The sequence below is a fragment of the Salvelinus sp. IW2-2015 genome, linkage group LG37, assembly GCF_002910315.2.
Source record: "Salvelinus sp. IW2-2015 linkage group LG37, ASM291031v2, whole genome shotgun sequence".
Taxonomy (NCBI): Eukaryota; Metazoa; Chordata; class Actinopteri; order Salmoniformes; family Salmonidae; genus Salvelinus; species Salvelinus sp. IW2-2015.
In genome coordinates this window covers 4332817-4350043 of record NC_036876.1, presented here as the reverse complement: position 1 = coordinate 4350043, position 17227 = coordinate 4332817, and the positions used below count along the sequence as shown (strand labels likewise).

The 17227-nt window shown below is 43.5% G+C and overlaps 1 long non-coding RNA gene across 1 annotated transcript; it reads right to left on the bottom strand.

The window, feature by feature from the left end:
• Window positions 1-6249: 6249 nt before the first annotated feature.
• On the bottom strand, window positions 6250-7036 carry LOC139023851 (uncharacterized). Its single transcript, XR_011475041.1, has 2 exons — window positions 6521-7036; window positions 6250-6418 (listed from the first exon to the last, which is right to left on the bottom strand). It is a non-coding gene; the product is annotated as an uncharacterized lncRNA (long non-coding RNA).
• Between the last annotated feature and the right edge of the window lie 10191 nt (window positions 7037-17227).

Genomic DNA, 17227 nt, shown 5'->3' with positions numbered 1-17227 from the left:
GGGCAGGCAGGCAGGCAGGCAGGCAGGCAGGCAATAGGCTTACAAACCAGTGTTTCACCCATTAACTAGTCTATCCAGTTTGTCTAAATAGTTGAGACTGTCAGACACAGGCTTTCCTCATAAGCCCCACACCTCAAAAGACTGACCCGACCACGACAAACTTGAAATTCTGGGGCACTGTAATGTACTGTTAAATGCATAGTTTCTCCTGGTCAGGTCATATGGTCAGGAAAACATCCGGGCCCTAATCATTAGCATCAAGCCTTTTTTGTGTCCAAACAAGTTTAGCTTGGCAAACCATGCAAGTTATTTTAACGAGCAATTATGATATCTGGTAGCATTGAAGATATGATCTCCCTGTATGTTAGCATTGTAGTTTATCAAGATTCTTCCAAATAGCTTGCAGTGCTACTGTTTCTCTAGAACAGGGCTATCCAACCCTGTTCCTGGAGAGGTACAGTCCTGTAGGTTTTCACTCCAACCCTAATCTACCACACCTGATTCTAATAATTAGCTGGTTGATCAGCTGCATGAGGTTAGTAACAACTGCGGGTTGGAGAGAACCTACAGAGGGTAGTTCTCCAGGAACAACCCTGCTCTAGAATCACCTAAAATAATGTGCTATACTGTACGCAAACAGATCAGTGCTAACCTTGGCTGTCCCACTTCTTGCAAAAGTCTGGGGCCAAAAATGTTTAACAATTAAAATATCGAAGAAATGTGTCCGGTAGCGCTTTATAATAACACCATTAAGAATCCTTAATCATAATTATTAAGTATTTATAATGGGTTAGTAAATAGTTGATTCATAATCTTCATTAATCTTTACTCCTACATTTGTAAATGTTAGTAAGCAAGTTATTAACACATGTATAAACCATTTTTAAAGTTTGCACTAATGATTAATAAGATAATTCATAACATGTTTAATATAGGTCATTAATAACCATTTAGTAATCAGTTAAGTATTTTTGTGTGGGATAATCTAAAGTGAGGTCTATTTCAACTTAATACATTTTTTGAGTGACCAGTGTAATTTTTCACAAAAAGATAGACAATGACTCAATTCCTTTCATGTTTCCTGGAATCTGGGTTTGTTGGTTGAAGGAGGTCATCTCAACCTCTAAAACATAAACCTGAGAGATAGTAGAACATTGACTGCGTTCCACCTCATCACACCCAAAGTCACGTTGAATGAGTCACTGAGAGACAATTGTTGTTGTAGCAATAATTTAGGCAACTCCATTGTGTGCATGTTGTGCAGAATGAATACAAAGAGAAGCAGCAGTGGAAATTACCCTCTCTGTTTATTTACCCAGACTGGAAAGACCAGGGGCCTGTTGCACAAAACTAGGATAAGGGATTAAGCCAGGATATCTTGGTGATCCTGGCTCAATTGATCCGTAATCCGGTTGCACTAAAGATGGATAGGGGGCAGGAGGATATGTTATGGTATAAATTACCATGGAGATTTATTCTGTGGAGCTAGCCTGCTCCAGACCAGGCTAAATTCCAGGATCTATTTAATCTCATCCCTAATGTCAGTCAGCAGTCACCACAAATGGAAACCAATAGTTATTTCACTGCTCACTATACATTGTTATCACATATAACTAGACCCACTGTTATTATTTAAACGTTTGTGATCATTAATTTCATGATTTGGATAAAAAATGATTTTTAGATGATGTTGCTATCATTAGATAATTTACAGTTCCATAGACTATAAGGCTATATATAAAATGATAGAATATTAGGGCCACAGAGGGGAAAAAAACACAAGTCATAATATTGTAACCAGTTGTTTTAAAGGAGGACAGTTTTAAAATGACAGATGTGGGGCATTTCGTGAAATTGTACTTCAGTATGGTTTCATAAACAAAGACATGCTGATGTGCCAGAATATTAAGTATCACATTGTCATAATATCAAAACTGTAAAAACAATATGTAGCTTTTCTGCAGAAAGAACCAGCCTCATAAATTTATGACTTTATCCTTTTTCTTCAGTGTGGCCCTAGTACTCTGTCATATAAACAAATACACATTCCATATGAATATAAAAACACAATGTGTAACATTATGTTCCTTTATTGAATAAGGACAAAACAAAGCAGGTAAACCATCAGCTCCTTTCGAAACTGAAGTCACAGTGACTCTACAAGATGGAAAGCACAGAATCCAAGCATATTATACAAAATGATACATACACATTCAAAGGTCTGTATATAACACACCCTGCATGTCTGCACACTAAAATAAATGCAGGACAAATCATACACATCAACTGAACAGACAAATGAATGGATGCAGTAGCCTCCCTGCAGCCTTGTATTACACACAGTATACCGCACAAACATCATAAGAGCCAAATTCGTCAAAAAACGAACCCAAAAAAACCCAAATTCCTCTGCCACCGCAGGACATATTTAACCAAAATTGAAAGCTCACATACTAACTAAAATAATTCAACACATATTGGTCCCTCAGCAGCCGACCACTGTCGTCATCAGGGAAGATTGCCGGATTGTCCCAGTCCATGGCTGGTGGCACTCTGGGGGCCTCTCCTTCCTCAGGCAGGCCACATTGTGGAGGACAGCACAAGCCACAGTAATATCACATGCCCTAACAGGGCTGACCTCCCTAATTTGTGAAGGCAGTGAAAGCGTGCCTTCAGGAGGCCAAAGGTCATTTCAACTCTGGCCCTGGTCCTGGCATGGGCATGGTTGTAGGCCTGCTGTGCTTCCTGGGGGTCTGTGAAAGGTGTCAGGAGAAAAGGCTGGCAGCCATACCCCTGTCTCCCAGCAACACACCAGAGAATTCACCTGTCAACACAAATCTCATCATTACTACCTCATAAACACAGTGATATTCTTGACCAGCCATGATGGTTATAAATAGCGGGTGTGTGGCTTACCTGGATAGGCACTGATAGATTTCGAGGCCCGAAAGATTCTGGAGTCATGGACTGAGCCAGGCCATTTTGCCACAACATTGCTGAATCACCAGTCAGCATTGCAGACTCATCTGTAAATCATAAGATCAGAGGATATACACCAACTGTCATACAGTCAATGCAGCATGCAGCTGAGTCATACATTTGCCTGATCATCGAGTTCGTCATGACAATATCAAAAAGTTATGTTCACCTGAACATTAATGCTGTGAAAGGATTTCCTATTCACAAAATCGGCCTCATGGGCACCTGAGGGGTTTTATCCTTATGTGTGTGCAGTCCACTGCACCAATGACATTGGGGAACCTGTCACACAAAGTAATGAGTATCCTACTATGTGTTAACAGTTGTCTTGTAATTTGTAATCCTCTTACCTGCAATCCTATAGAACTCCTCTTTGATGTCCAGAGTCTTCTGTGGCCAGGGAAGGAGATGAAGACATCTGCTATGCTGATAGCCAGACACACACTCCTTATTGGTGGAATTGTGGCCTTGTTCAGCTGTTCTGCATCCCCCACTGAGTACAGGAAGGCTCCACTAGCAAAAAAGCGCAAGGCCACACAAACCATTTGTCCCACTCAGTGCATGGCTCCGTGCAGTGCGGTGCTTAATCCTGGGACCCAGTAGTCTGCATAGATACCTGATGCCATCTGCAGAAAACCTGTATCTTTCATATAGATGGTCATCAAGGAAGGCCAGTGGGTCCAACCGGTCCCTGAAGACCCTTCTCGCCTGAAGGCTCTCCTCAGCACAAGTGCTTCTTCATCCACCACATCTCGCCGAATGGGCATGCCATTGTCAGAGCAGAAAGGAACACACAATTTTGGGCCTTCATATAGGCTAGTGGCCACACCTGGTGCTGGGGGGGGGCAAAGAGGCGATGCCTTATAACGATGACTTGGTTGTACTGATGCTGGGAAAATAAAAAAAAAACTTAGAAAGATGCCACCGTCCTGTGTGCTCACAATAAGAGCTCATATGTCATGCTCACTTGACTTACGAGAATATACCTAATTTTTATTTTGAGCTGTGTCATCTTCTTGGAGCTGGGGGAGGAAAGAAAAATAATGATTATACATTTGTGTTACAGTTAGTACATACAGTGTCATTGAAGGCTATCTCACCTCCCTCTCAAGTTTTTTTATTTCAAGTCCAGTTTCCTAATGTCCTCTTTTTTATTTCGGACTCCAGTGCAAGATTTTCCATCTTTTTCTTCTTGTACTGAATGTCTATGTCTGCCAGTTCTATTTGGCGCCGGAGGTGGTTGCCATACAACTTTCTGATAGCTTGTGAGCTCTGTGACACAATACAATTAGCGCAGCTGGAATTTGGCAGGATGTGGTGTCCTTTTATTAATACGCACTATGTTGCCAGGCTGGTTTTCCCACGTTATAGCATCTGGTCCTGTAAAAGAAATTAGATTTTTTGATTTTGATGAGGACTCCTCACCATTGTAGAGTAAATAGTACGTTCACAGTCTTAACAGATACCTCATGCCTTCTGGAATCCAGAGAGATGGTCTCCTCCTCATCATCGTCTCCATCATGTGCTGTTGCTGCTGCACTGGGCCTTCACCCTATCACATTTAATCGGATTCATATTGAAGCTAGTAGACAAGACATGCCAGGCCTACAGTATGCCTTTGATGGGTACTCACTGGATCAGCATCGTCTGGTGCTTGTGCTGGTGGCTCTAACAGGAACACAGTGCGCCAGACACTGCAAGGCAATAGGTAAACCAAAGTCAGACAGTCCAAATTGATTCAATGGATGTGGTTGTATCCCATGTAGAGATGGAAGGACATACCTTGAATGAAGCGGGTGGCATCTTGGGAGGAACCTATGCTCGTCTCTTTCCCCCAGGGATCCCCTCTAAGACGGGCCTGCCTTTATTTAGCTCCAAGGCCATGTCCCCTGCTGGGGTAAGGTCAGCCTTGGTGACCCACCACCCGTGCCTTGTCTGTGGGTATTCTTTTTCACTGCTAAAACAGTACAGACAATGTGTGAGCAGGCACCTTCTGGGTACAATATATGCTTGTGCTTTGTTAAATATTAGTCAGGGACCATACCATTCTGCAGAATGTTCTTGATTTGATTTTGACCTGCTGCCATGTCCGTTTTGGCCCGTTCATGTTTAATCTACACACACACACACACACACACACACACACACAACACATTTAATGGAGTCACACTGCAAAAAATTACTTGGTATTTTTGTCTTGTTTTCAGTAAAAATATCAAAAAATTTATCATAGCTTTATACAGTGTGATGGAGTTACTTTACACAATTTCACTCATATCTGCAGTGCATTTCAATTAAAAATTTAACCGTTTCATATTACAGTACAACTGCATTTTTGGAGATGTGAATTAAATATTTGAATTGTAATTGTGATGTTTCAGGGAGCGGTGAGTGTGTAATTGTGCACTACTTACGCATTCAGGCGGTCTGCATACTTTGCCACGCTTTTTCTCTCTTGCTTTATCACTGTGGCGGTGTTGCCTTTCTTCTTAATTATATCTTTTACCTCCTCGTATGCCTCCATGAGGATTTGTGCTTCCGACGGGGAAAAGTACGCGGCTCTAGTTGCCATGGTAAATTCAGTAATCTGTGGCGGGGTCTATTTGAGTGAGCCGTGAGCGCGCACTTTATCCACGGATGGTTCACCTGGCTTAATGAATCCGTGTCTGCTCATCCTGGCTTGGTCTTTGTGCAACCAATTAAGCCTGGACGCACATGTTTTGGCTTCATTGAGCTCAGCTGAGTCATTTATCCCGGATGTCTTAATTCTACTTTTGTGCAACAGGCCCCAGTTGTCAGCATCAACATGATTGATTCTAGCTACTTTAATACTACAGTGGGCTAAATCAGGGTGACAAAGAGTGTTCCTTGGTAATCTTAAACAAATCTACTTTGAAGCAAAGGTATACACCTCACACACATGGTTAGGGGCTTACAAAGAAGAAGACACCTGTACCATGTCAGATAGAGAGTTCAAATGTATTTCAATTTGAGTTTGCATCCCAATATTACACTTTATATACATCACAGAAGACTGAAATGTAACAAAACCGTTTGACATAGAAACATTTTCAAACTCGTATTTTCGGCGCGTTTTTGGAAATAATGTTATGAAAAATGCTAATAACATTCCACCCATGAGGCAACTATAGAGGGCAATTTMTTCATTTGACTGCAGGAAAGGGTTTTAAAGCTGAGTCACCCACTTATACTGCATATCTGTCACGGATCTCTAAAGTAGAACCCAGAAGCAGACCAGGACAAGGAGAGTAAGACGAAGGTGAGTATTTATTTACAAGTTTAAATGTAGTGATAGAAAAATCCAAGTAGCGGAGCGGGCAGCGGAGGTGAGTTGATGGAATTGAGTAAGCAGATCCAAGGAAGTAACTGAAGTCACCGACGACCAGGTAGGGATGGGATGAGTGTTCCGGGTGAATGACTGTAGACAGAAAAAACGGAGGTAAGTTCAAGGCAAGCAAGACATACAAAACAACAAAACAAACTCTATCAAACTGGAGGCTGATACGCTGGCACAACATACTGTTCATGGCTAACGATCCGGCAGGGAATGGATGTCAGGTCAGCGCTTATGAAGTGGAGGGGTGATGATCAGGACCAGGTGTGCAGATAGCTGATGGGATACAGGTGCGGGTACTCAGAGATCCTCCAACTAGCTACGTCGCCCGGCAACCAGACAGGGTGCGTTCCAGGACACCGGAAAAAACACTCCAGGACAGAACACAGGCAAAAACAGACTCAGGAAGCGGGATTCGTGACAATATCACTCATCATCCCTGTTTTTCATAATCCCTTCACTCTCCATTGTTTAAAGGGTGGGAGTAAGGGAGCAAAAGAGAGGAGAGGTAGCGAGAGAGAGGTAGATAATTACTTGATACATTGGAAAGAATTTACAAAAAAACGGAGCAAACTAGAATTCTATTTGGCCCTAAACAGAGAGTTCACAGTGGCAGAATACCTGAACACTGTGACTGACCCAAATTAAGGAAATCTTTGACTATATACAGACTCAGTGAGCATAGCCTTGCTATTTAGAAAGGCCGCCACAGGCTTTGTGCACACTGCCCACAAAAGGAGGTGGAAACTGAGCTGCACTTCCTAACCTCCTGCCAAATGCATGACCATATCAGAGACACATATTTCCCTCAGATTACACAGACCCACAAAGAATTCGAAAACAAATCCAATTTTGATAAACTCCCATATCTATTGGGTGAAATACCACAGTGTGCAATCACAGCAGCAAGATTTGTGACCTGTTGCCACAAGAATAGGGAAACCAGTGAAAAACAAACACCATTGTAAATACAACCTATATTTACAGTATGTTTATTTATTTTCCCTTTTGTACTTTTACTATTTGCACATCATTACAACACTGTATTTAGACATGTGACATTTGAAATGTCTATTCTTTCGTAACTTTTGTGAGTGTAATGTTTACTGTACATTTTGTTTATTGTTTATTTCACTTTTGTTTATTATCTACTTCACTTGCTTTGGCAATGTAAATATATATGTTTCCCATGCCAATAATGAGAGAGAGAGAGAGAGAGAGAGAGAGAGAGAGAGAGAGAGAGAGAGAGAGAGAGAGAGAGAGAGAGAGAGAGAGASAAATAGCTCAAATCGCGTAGGTGGTAAACAATAAACAAGCCCTTGTAGGGTGTTATCTGAATTTGTCTACGGGTGTTAACGTAGCCTACATGACATATCACACAGAATTATCTAGCATTCACATGCTGCTCAAACTGAACACATCCTGAACACATCTTGACAACAGACATAACATACAGTACATGCGTGGCTCAAGTCATTACTTAGTCTTCAAGTATTTAAATTGCCTTGCTTTTCTATAACGTCAATGGGTGACAGGCAGAAACAAGTAAAAGAGCTCTCTCTACAGACAGAAGCCGTGTACTGCAGGGCCACCCCAGAGTAATCATAATTGCGGTCCAGATTTGATTTGTTTTCTGTTTAGATCACATGGTTAGGACATAATCCCATGCATTAGGAACACGTTTGGTGTCCAACAGGTCATGGAACATTGACGCCCTCCTCTTGATCTACTTGGTCCATGGTTTTGATCTATGTTGCTGACGCAGGTGAATAAATCTCCTTCTATTTGTCATGACAAGAAAATCCGATGCTCCTCCATAAGAAAACCTTCAGACACATACTGCTTAGCAGAAAGTCTCTATAGCTTATAGACTGCAGTAGTAGCAACAGCCCACTTTATCAACAATAAGAGGGTGCCTGGGCCAAGGGGCATGTTTGGACCAAAAGGACAGAACTGAACGTCTCTGARAGAGAGGAAGAAGAGCGATACGAGAGGAACTGATGAGCACTGGCAGTGGGCTGAGACCATCTCTTGGAGTCAGGCCATAGAAATGTAATACGTTTGGCCCACTGTGTTGCCCAGATTTGCTTAGTGCCAAGTGCAGTCAGTGACTGAGACTGTGTGAACTGATGATCATCAGTTTCAAAGGCCCTCGAGACAAACAGGCGCCATGTCAGGGTATTGTGTTGACAAACAACAKCTACCAACTACTAGCGTCTGCGCACGTTGTCTGCATATCCAGATGCATGTTTATTACACTGTTATTACATTAGAGTTCAGATAGGCCTCCACTGCACGGCACAACATAAAGGTACTAGGGGTACTGAACAARAACCACAAAAATTCAACATAAGTGCTTACCAAGACAAATATGGAAGTTTTTCTTTGGCAAACCATTTTGTTGGACTGTTATTACATTACCATGGTGARGTGGGAGGAAATACTGTATATTAATATAATATTATTCATATGTTATAATAATATGCCTTCCTGATAGTACTARATCAATAAAACAATTGATTAATTAGTGTAATACCATGAATCAATGAAGAAGGCCCTTTAGGGAAAGACGGGGAACATAGCTGATACAGTCCAGCAGAGGAAGACAGGGACACACCCCCACCACACTGGTGGTCTTACAGGTAAAACAGGCAGGCAAAACAAAAAAGGGTTCCAAAAGGGTTCTTWGGCTGTCCTCATAGGAGAACCCTTTTTGGTTTCAGGTAGAACCCTTTTGGGTTCCACGTAGAACRTTCTGTGGAAAGTGTTCTACCTGGAACCCGAGATAGTTCTACCTGGAGGGACAGCCAATGTACCCTTTCGGGTTCTAGCTAGCACCTTTTTTTCTAAGAGTGTGTGAAGGAAGAAGCGAGGACAGAAGACTGGGTTCCTGTACAGGACTCTCTAGATCAGTGTTTACCCATCGCTCTGTCCTCTCAGATTACTGGACTATCACGTTTTACCTCTCTGCTCCTCCTCCTTACCAGGGGTTTATAGTGTAAAATGACTGAACCACATGGAGTAAACAGCAGTGMACTCACGTTCCCATGAAAGCTTACAAAAAAGTTGCTGATCAGATTTTTGAGGCGCCATAGGGCTGTCTAACCTGTTTCTATACAGACGTTGATTTGTTTGCTGTTGTTGTTCAACCCATGTTGAATAGAACTATTAAACATTTATCACAGTATTAAACTGTCACCTGAAGATTGTGACTTCATGTTGTTGATTGATGATGTAACTGACGCCAAAGCCCAGTGGTGTGTGTGTGACCTGTCATTGAGATATAATGATGACCCTGATGTCAGTGAGAGTTGATAGAGATCAGGAGAGCCCTAGAGTGTGAATTCCCACCACTGAAACCTAAGTACTCTCCTGTTGTGTATAGGGGCTACTGCTGACTGAGACAATGCATTTGACAAATGACTTAAGTATGGTAGTGATTGCTACTTTACAATGTATATACACACCCAATACCATTATGCTTTTCCACTTGCAAATAATGTGGATCAACACAAGAACACATATGTGACTTAAAAATATAGCAAAATCCTTTATTTATTTGATTTACATGTTTAACCCTCAAGCTACCGACTGGGGGTCATTTTGACCCCAGAGGCATACTTTTGCTCATAGCCCAAAGGTAGTTTATTCAAATCTTCCAATATTGGGACAGTGCCCAATTTTTGTTGTTTTGTCTCTGTACTCCAGAACTTTGGATTTAAATTGKTACAATGACTATGATGTTAAAGTGCAGACTGACAGCTTTAATTTGAAGGTATTTTAATCCATATCGGGTGAACAGCACTTTTTGTACATAGTCCCTCCATTTTAGAGGACCAAAAATATTGTGACAAATTAATTTATATGTGTATTAAAGTAGTCAAAAGTGTAGTATTTGGTCCCATATTCATAGCATGCAATGACTACATCAAGCTTGTGGCTCTACACATTTGCTGTTTGTTTTGGTTGTGTTTCAGATTATTTTCTGCACAATAGAAATGAATGGTAAATGATGTATTGTGTCATTTTGGAGTCATTTTTATTGTAAATAAGAATAGAATGTGGTCACGCTTTAAATGACATGCAGCTTATAAAGGCTTCATAAGTCCTTCATAAACACTACATAAATGTGTTAAAAATCAACTATAACCACAGGTCATGCTTTATAAAGGGTGTGGGATAACCACCCATGTCAAATGTGACATAAACTTGTGCTTTATAAAGGGTGACATAAGCACTGCTTAATTAATATAGGCCTTATAAATCATATTAAATTGAGGCCCCAAAAAGCATTTCTAACCCTGTAATGCATCTTGGTAGAGCATTGCAATGCCAGGATATTGGGTTAAATTCCCAGGACCACCCATATGTAAAAATGTATTCACGCATGACTGTAAGTCACTTTGAATAAAACTGTCTGCTAAATTTTATATATTATATTTTATTTCATTAAAACATTTGTAGGATGGACCAACCTCTTTCCCTCTTGGATGCTTAGTCAATATTTGACCTGATCTCAATTTCCCTCAAAATGCTGTGCTGCAGGWTGACACACACTCAAAWGTGGAAGGGCGTTTTAAAATCTGTTTTTATWTTTTGCCTAKTTCTGTTTTTTCTTGGTTCTGTTTTTCCAGGTTTCAGATTTCCCCATTATTTTCTGGTTAACCCGAGTTTAACTTTTCTTAATAGAAAAACAACCACATTTKATTTCCTATGTTCACAACAATGCTTAAACCACATCAAAGGATTACTTTTGAGGTCTGGGAAATATCTAAGAAACTGCATTGTTGTTTGGTTAGCTGATTTTCTGTAGTGCAGTAAGCGCACATGTAATGTGATTCGGCCGCCAATGGAATGGGTGGAGTAAAAGACCAGCCACACTTCGTATTGTTCAGAGAATCATGAAATGACACCATATATACATTCTACAGARGCTACTGAGTATTCCCTACAAAACTTTTACAGCTGCACCTATCAGAACTCAGGATAAGACCCAGATGCAGACAGCTAGAATCACAGATGTTTATTGAGCCAAACAGGGGGCAGGRAAAAGACAGGTCAGGGCAGGCAGAGTAATCCAGGGCAGAGTCAATAAGGTACAGAACAGAAGGCAGGCTCGGGGTCAGGACAGGCAGAATAGTCAGAACCGGGGAAGCTAGGAAAAAGAACTTGAGAYAGCAGGAAGATGGGAAAATATGCTGGTAAGACCTGACAAGACAAGACGAACTGGAAACAGAACACAAAGGACGGTGAGAAAAAGGTTTTATCTTAGACATAAAATGTAGGATGGATACAGAGGGTGCGGGGCAATAGAAGGTGAACAGCAGAGGGGCTAAGGATTTTAGAGATGGGGAACGGGCCGATGAAATGGGGGAAAGTTTACGGGACTTCACCCGGAGGGGCAGGTCCCAAGTGGAGAGCCATACCCTCTGCCCGAGCCGATAGTGGGGAGCAGGGGTACAGTGGCGATCCGCTTGTTGCTGATACCTGGATGTAGTCTTCAAAAGAGCATCCCGGGCTCTCTTCCAGGTATGGTGGCAGCGGCGGCGGATGAACATCTGGGCAGAGGGTATGCTGACTTCTTCCTCTTGCTCAGGGAAGAGCGGGGGCTGATATCCCAAGGAACACTCAAAGGGAGAGAGACCAGTGGCCGAGCAGGGAAGGGTCTTGTGGGCTCCAGGTGGTGGGGTTGGCGGAGACGAGGCAACGAAGGGCCGTCTCCAGGTCCTGATTTGCTCGCTTCGACTGGCCATTAGAGTGGGGGTGGAAACCAGAGGACAGGCCAAATGAGGATGCAGAACGTCTCCCAGAACCGGGACGAGAACTGGGGACCCTGATCGGAGACCATGTCGACTGGAAGTCCATCGATCCGGAAGACGTGCTGCACCATGAGCTGAGCTGTCTCCTTGGCTGAGGGTAACTTGGGAAGGGGAATAAAATGGGTGGCTTTAGAAAACCTATTCACAACCGTCAGGATAGTAGTGTTYCCGTCTGATGGGGGAAGCCCAGTAACAATGTCCAGGGATATATGGGACCATGGACAGTGAGGAACAGGGAGTGGTTGGAMAAGGCCTGCTGGAGCTTGCTGCGGAGTCTTATTTTGTGCACACACCATGAAGGCAGCGACGAATGCAGAAACATCCGGCACCATGGAAGGCCACCAAAAGCGCCATCAGATCATCTAGATCTAGATCGCCATCAGATCTTCTAGTTCCYACCATGCAGTAATATCTAACATGTAATCTAACCTAACAATTTCACAACAACTACCTTATACACACAAGTGTAAAGGAATGAATACGAATATGTATATACAAATATATGAATGAGTGATGCCCGAACGCATAGGCAAATGCAGTAGATGTACAGAGTACAGTACATACATATGAGATGTGCAATGCAGGGTATGAAACATTATATAAAGTGACATTGTTTAAAGTGGCTAGTGAACATTACATCAAGATGCAAGATCAGTAGATGGTATAGAGTACAGTATATACATATGAGATGAGTAATGTAGGGTATGAAAAACATTATTGAAGTGACATTGTTAAAGTGGCTAGTGATACATTACATCAAGATGACAAGATGCAGTAGATATTATAGATACAGTATACACATATGAAATGAGCAATGCAGGGTATGAAAACATTATATAAAGTGACATTGTTTAAGTGGCTAGCGATACATTACATCAAGATGGCAAGATGCAGTAGATGTTATAGCTACAGTATATACATATGAGATGAGTAATGTAGGTATGTAAGCATATATAAAGTGGCTAGTGATAAATTGATGACATACATTTTTCCATTATTAAAGTGGCTAGAGTTGAGTCAGTATGTTCGCAGCAGCCACTCAATGTTAGTGATGGCTTTTAACAGTCTGATGGCCATGAGATAAAGCTGTTTTTCAGTCTCTCGGTCCCCGCTTTGATGCACCTGTACTTACCTCGCCTTCTGGATGATAGCGGGGGTGAACAGGCAGTGGCTCGGGTGGTTGTTGTCCTTGATGATCTTTTTGGCCTTCCTCTGACACGTGGTGTAGGTGTCCTGGAGGGCAGGTAGTTTGCACCCGGTGATGCGTTGTGCAGGCCTCACTACCCTCTGGAGAGCCTTACGGTTATGGGCGGACAGTTGCCCGTACCAGCGGTGATACAGCCCAACAGGTTCTCTTGATTGTGCATCTGTAAAAGTTTGTGAGTGTTTTTGGTGACAAGCCGAATTTCTTCAGCTCCTGAGTTGAAGAGGCGCTGCTGCGCCTTCTTTACCACGCTGTCTGTGTGGTGGACCATGTCAGTTTGTCCGTGATGTGTACGCCGAAGGAACTTAAAACTTTCCACCCTTCCACTACTGTCCCGTCAATGTAGATAGGGGGCTGCTCCTCTGCTGTTTCCTGAAGTCCACGATCATCTCGTTTGTTTTGTTGACATTGAGTGTGAGTTATTTTCCTACACCACACTCCGAGGGCCCTCACCCCTGTAGGCCGTCTCGTCGTTGTTGTAATCAAGCCTACCACTGTAGTGTCGTCTGCAAACTTGATGATTGAGTGGAGGCTGCATGGCCACGCAGTCGTGGGTGAACAGGGAGTACAGGAGAGGCTGAGAACGCACCCTTGTGGGATCCAGTGTTGAGGATCAGCAGGTGAGATGTCTTACCTACCCTCACCACCTGGGGGCGGCTCGTGGTGAGGGTAGAAGCCAGGTCTGACGGGAGCCTGGACGACAGGTCAGTCTGGAGCAGGGGTGTCAAAGTCAAATGGACGGAGGGCCAAATAAAAAAATTCTACAAAGCCGAGGCCGGACTGTTCGAATGTTCATTGAAAAATTTTTAAATGACGCATATAGTCTAGTGAACCTAATTGAACCTACTGAAACCTAACAAATATATTCCAATATGATCAGATAATAAAGCAATATTTCTTATGGCTCTGTCAGTAATCTTTAATTTCAACAGACACAAAGACAAATTTCCTTTATATAAAAACCCCATAACATGAACATTAAATGAAAGAAACCGGTATTCAAGGCACCATCAGTAGCCTATTATTTCTATTTTAGCAAAAGTGGGCTAAATTTACTTCGAAGAAAAAAACAATAATAGCAATTCTATCATCCACTCAACTGAAATATTTTTAAAATATAATTGATTGAAATACAATAAAATAAAGTGCAAAAATCTATTAATCAAAAACAACACTTTGTTTAAGGAGAAGTAACATGCAGTGAAAACAAATATTAAACTTAACTTTAAACTTGAACTGAGTAAAAACTCTAAATATGTGATTGCACAGTAATGTTCACTTGTTTGAGGTTGAGGGTGATACTTGGTGGTCCCATCTTTTCCACAAGTTCCTCAATGTTCGGGAAGGCTCTGAGCTGAGGAAATCCTCAGAATTGAGTGAGGTGTTCAGCAGTAAGTCGACTTCTGTGTGATGTTTTGTTCAGGTTCATCAAAGAAAACAGTTGTTCACACAGGTATGTGCTGCCAAACATAGACAACGTTTGAGCAGCCTGGATGCGCAGCTGGGGCATTGTGTCGGGGAGGAAACGGGCGAACTCCGCAGCACCCACTGCCGCATATTTTGCCCTCAGTGCATCATTGCATTGGAGGTCAATCAACTCCATTTGGGGTTGGTGTGAGCTTTCCACGTCAACAGCAAATGGGTTACCGAGCAGTTCCAACCTCTTTTTTGTGCTTCAAAGTCAGCAAATCGGCGTCGAAAGTCAGCGGCAAGCATACCTATTTTATCAGCCAACTGTGCGCTCGGGAACGCACTGGTAGAGAGCTTCTCTTTCATGGTCTGGCAGCTGGGAAAGTGGCTCAAATTTACTGCTCGGTGCGTCACCGTTGCATTGTGGGAAATGTAGTATTGGTGCGTGTAAAAGATCTGCGGGCTGCCGGCTTGCTGCGGTCTGCGGGCCGGTTCTAATAATAAATCAAGATCATCCCAGGGGCCGTAAAAAACCTTCTCGCGGGCCGGATGTGGCCCGCGGGCCTTGACTCTGACATATATGGTCTGGAGGAATGTGCCCATTCCAGAACTGGGGAATGGGCAGAGTCCGGGACAAACATCCGGCTAGGAACGCTGCTTACGGACCAGGCTCTCTATACCCCAGACGACTGCAGAAGCAAGACAGGATTTTGGGAGGATGGTCTTGGGGTCAGACGGGTGATTATCAGGTCCAAACGAGCCTGACTAGAGTTGAGGCGCTTGGCAGTGCAGAGATATTCCAGGTTCTTATGGTCAGTCCACACTAAGAATGGGTGTTCCGCCCCTTCCAACCAGTGTCTCCACTCCTCCAACACCATCTTGATGGCAAGGAGTTCTAGATTTTCCACATCATAATTCCTCTCGTAAGACGATGGGAGAGGAAAGCGCAGGGGTGCAGCTTTTGGTCCCGGCCAGGACAGGACGGCGCCTCGGATGTCTGGGACGACATCCGGATGTCGGAGTGGGGGCCGTCCTGTCCTGGCCGGGACCAAAAGCTGCACCCCCCCCACTCCGACATCCGAGGCGTCGTCRTCCACCACAAACTGACGGGACAGGTCCGGATGGACTAAGACGGGGGCTGTAGTGAATCGACGTTTGAGGTCCGAGAACACCTGGTCAGCTGCTGGCAACCATGTGAAGGGAACCTTGGGAGAGGTGAGTGCTGAGATGAGTGAAGCCAGGATGCTGTAACCTCGGATAAAGTGMCGGTAGAAGTTAGAAACCCCAGGAAARGTTGCAGCTGCACTCTGGATGTGGGTTGAGSCCAATCTACCACCGCTCTCACTTTGTCTGGATCCATCTGTATATGTCCTCCAATATCTCCTTCCTGGATCCAAGGAAGGAGATATTGGAGCAATGGAACTCACACTTCTACGCTTTAACGAAAAGCTGGTTCTCCAGGAGATGCTGAAGGACTTGTCGGATGTGGAGGATGTGTTCTTGAGCTAACCGGGAAAAGACCAAGATGTCGTCGAGGTACACAAACACGAACCGGTTCAGCATGTCCTGGAGCACATCGTTGACCAGGAACTGGAACACAGCAGGAGCATTGGTCAGCCCGAATGGCATAATTAAGTACTCATAGTGCCAGCTAGCCGTGTTAAAGGAATTCTTCCACTCATCTCCTTCCCATATCCGAACCAGATGGTAGGTGTTCCGAAGCTCCAACTTGGAGAAGATGGTCGCTCCCTGAAAAGGTTCGAAAGCCAAGGAGATGAGTGGTAGAGGGTAATTTATTTTTTACCATGATATCATTATGGCCCCTGTAGTCGATACACGGGTGCAGGGTTTGGTCCTTCTTCTCCACAAAAAAGAACCCTGCGCCGGTGGGGGAGGCTGATGGGCGATGAGCATGAGCATGCCAGCACGGTCTCCAACCCACAATAGCACCAGTAGCCCAGTCGATCAGGGGATTGTGCTTCTGGAGCCATGAATATCCTAAAACCACAGGTACATGGGGAGACTCGATTAGCAGGAACTGCATACATTCACTGTGATTCCCTGATACTCGTAGGTCGATAGGAATTGTATTGCGGGTCACTCTGCCAGTAGTTCACCCATCCAGCGCTCTGAAGTCCATGGGAATGGAGAAGGGCTGAGTGGTGATACCAAGCTCCAACACTAAGGTAGCATCGATAAAGCTTTCATTGGCCCCAGAATCAATGAGCACCCGGAGTGATTTGGCCTGGTCATCCCATAACAGGGTGGCATGTAGAGGGGTGCGAGTAATGGGAGATTGGAAAATRCCTGTACAGCTCACCAGAGTACTCGTGCCTACTGATGAGCCTGGGTTTTTCAATGGACGGGTGGAAATATAGTGTCCTGTAGTCCCGCAATACAGACAGCTTCTGGTGTTCAGTCTGCATAAACGTTCATCTGGAGAAAATCGAGCCCTTCCCA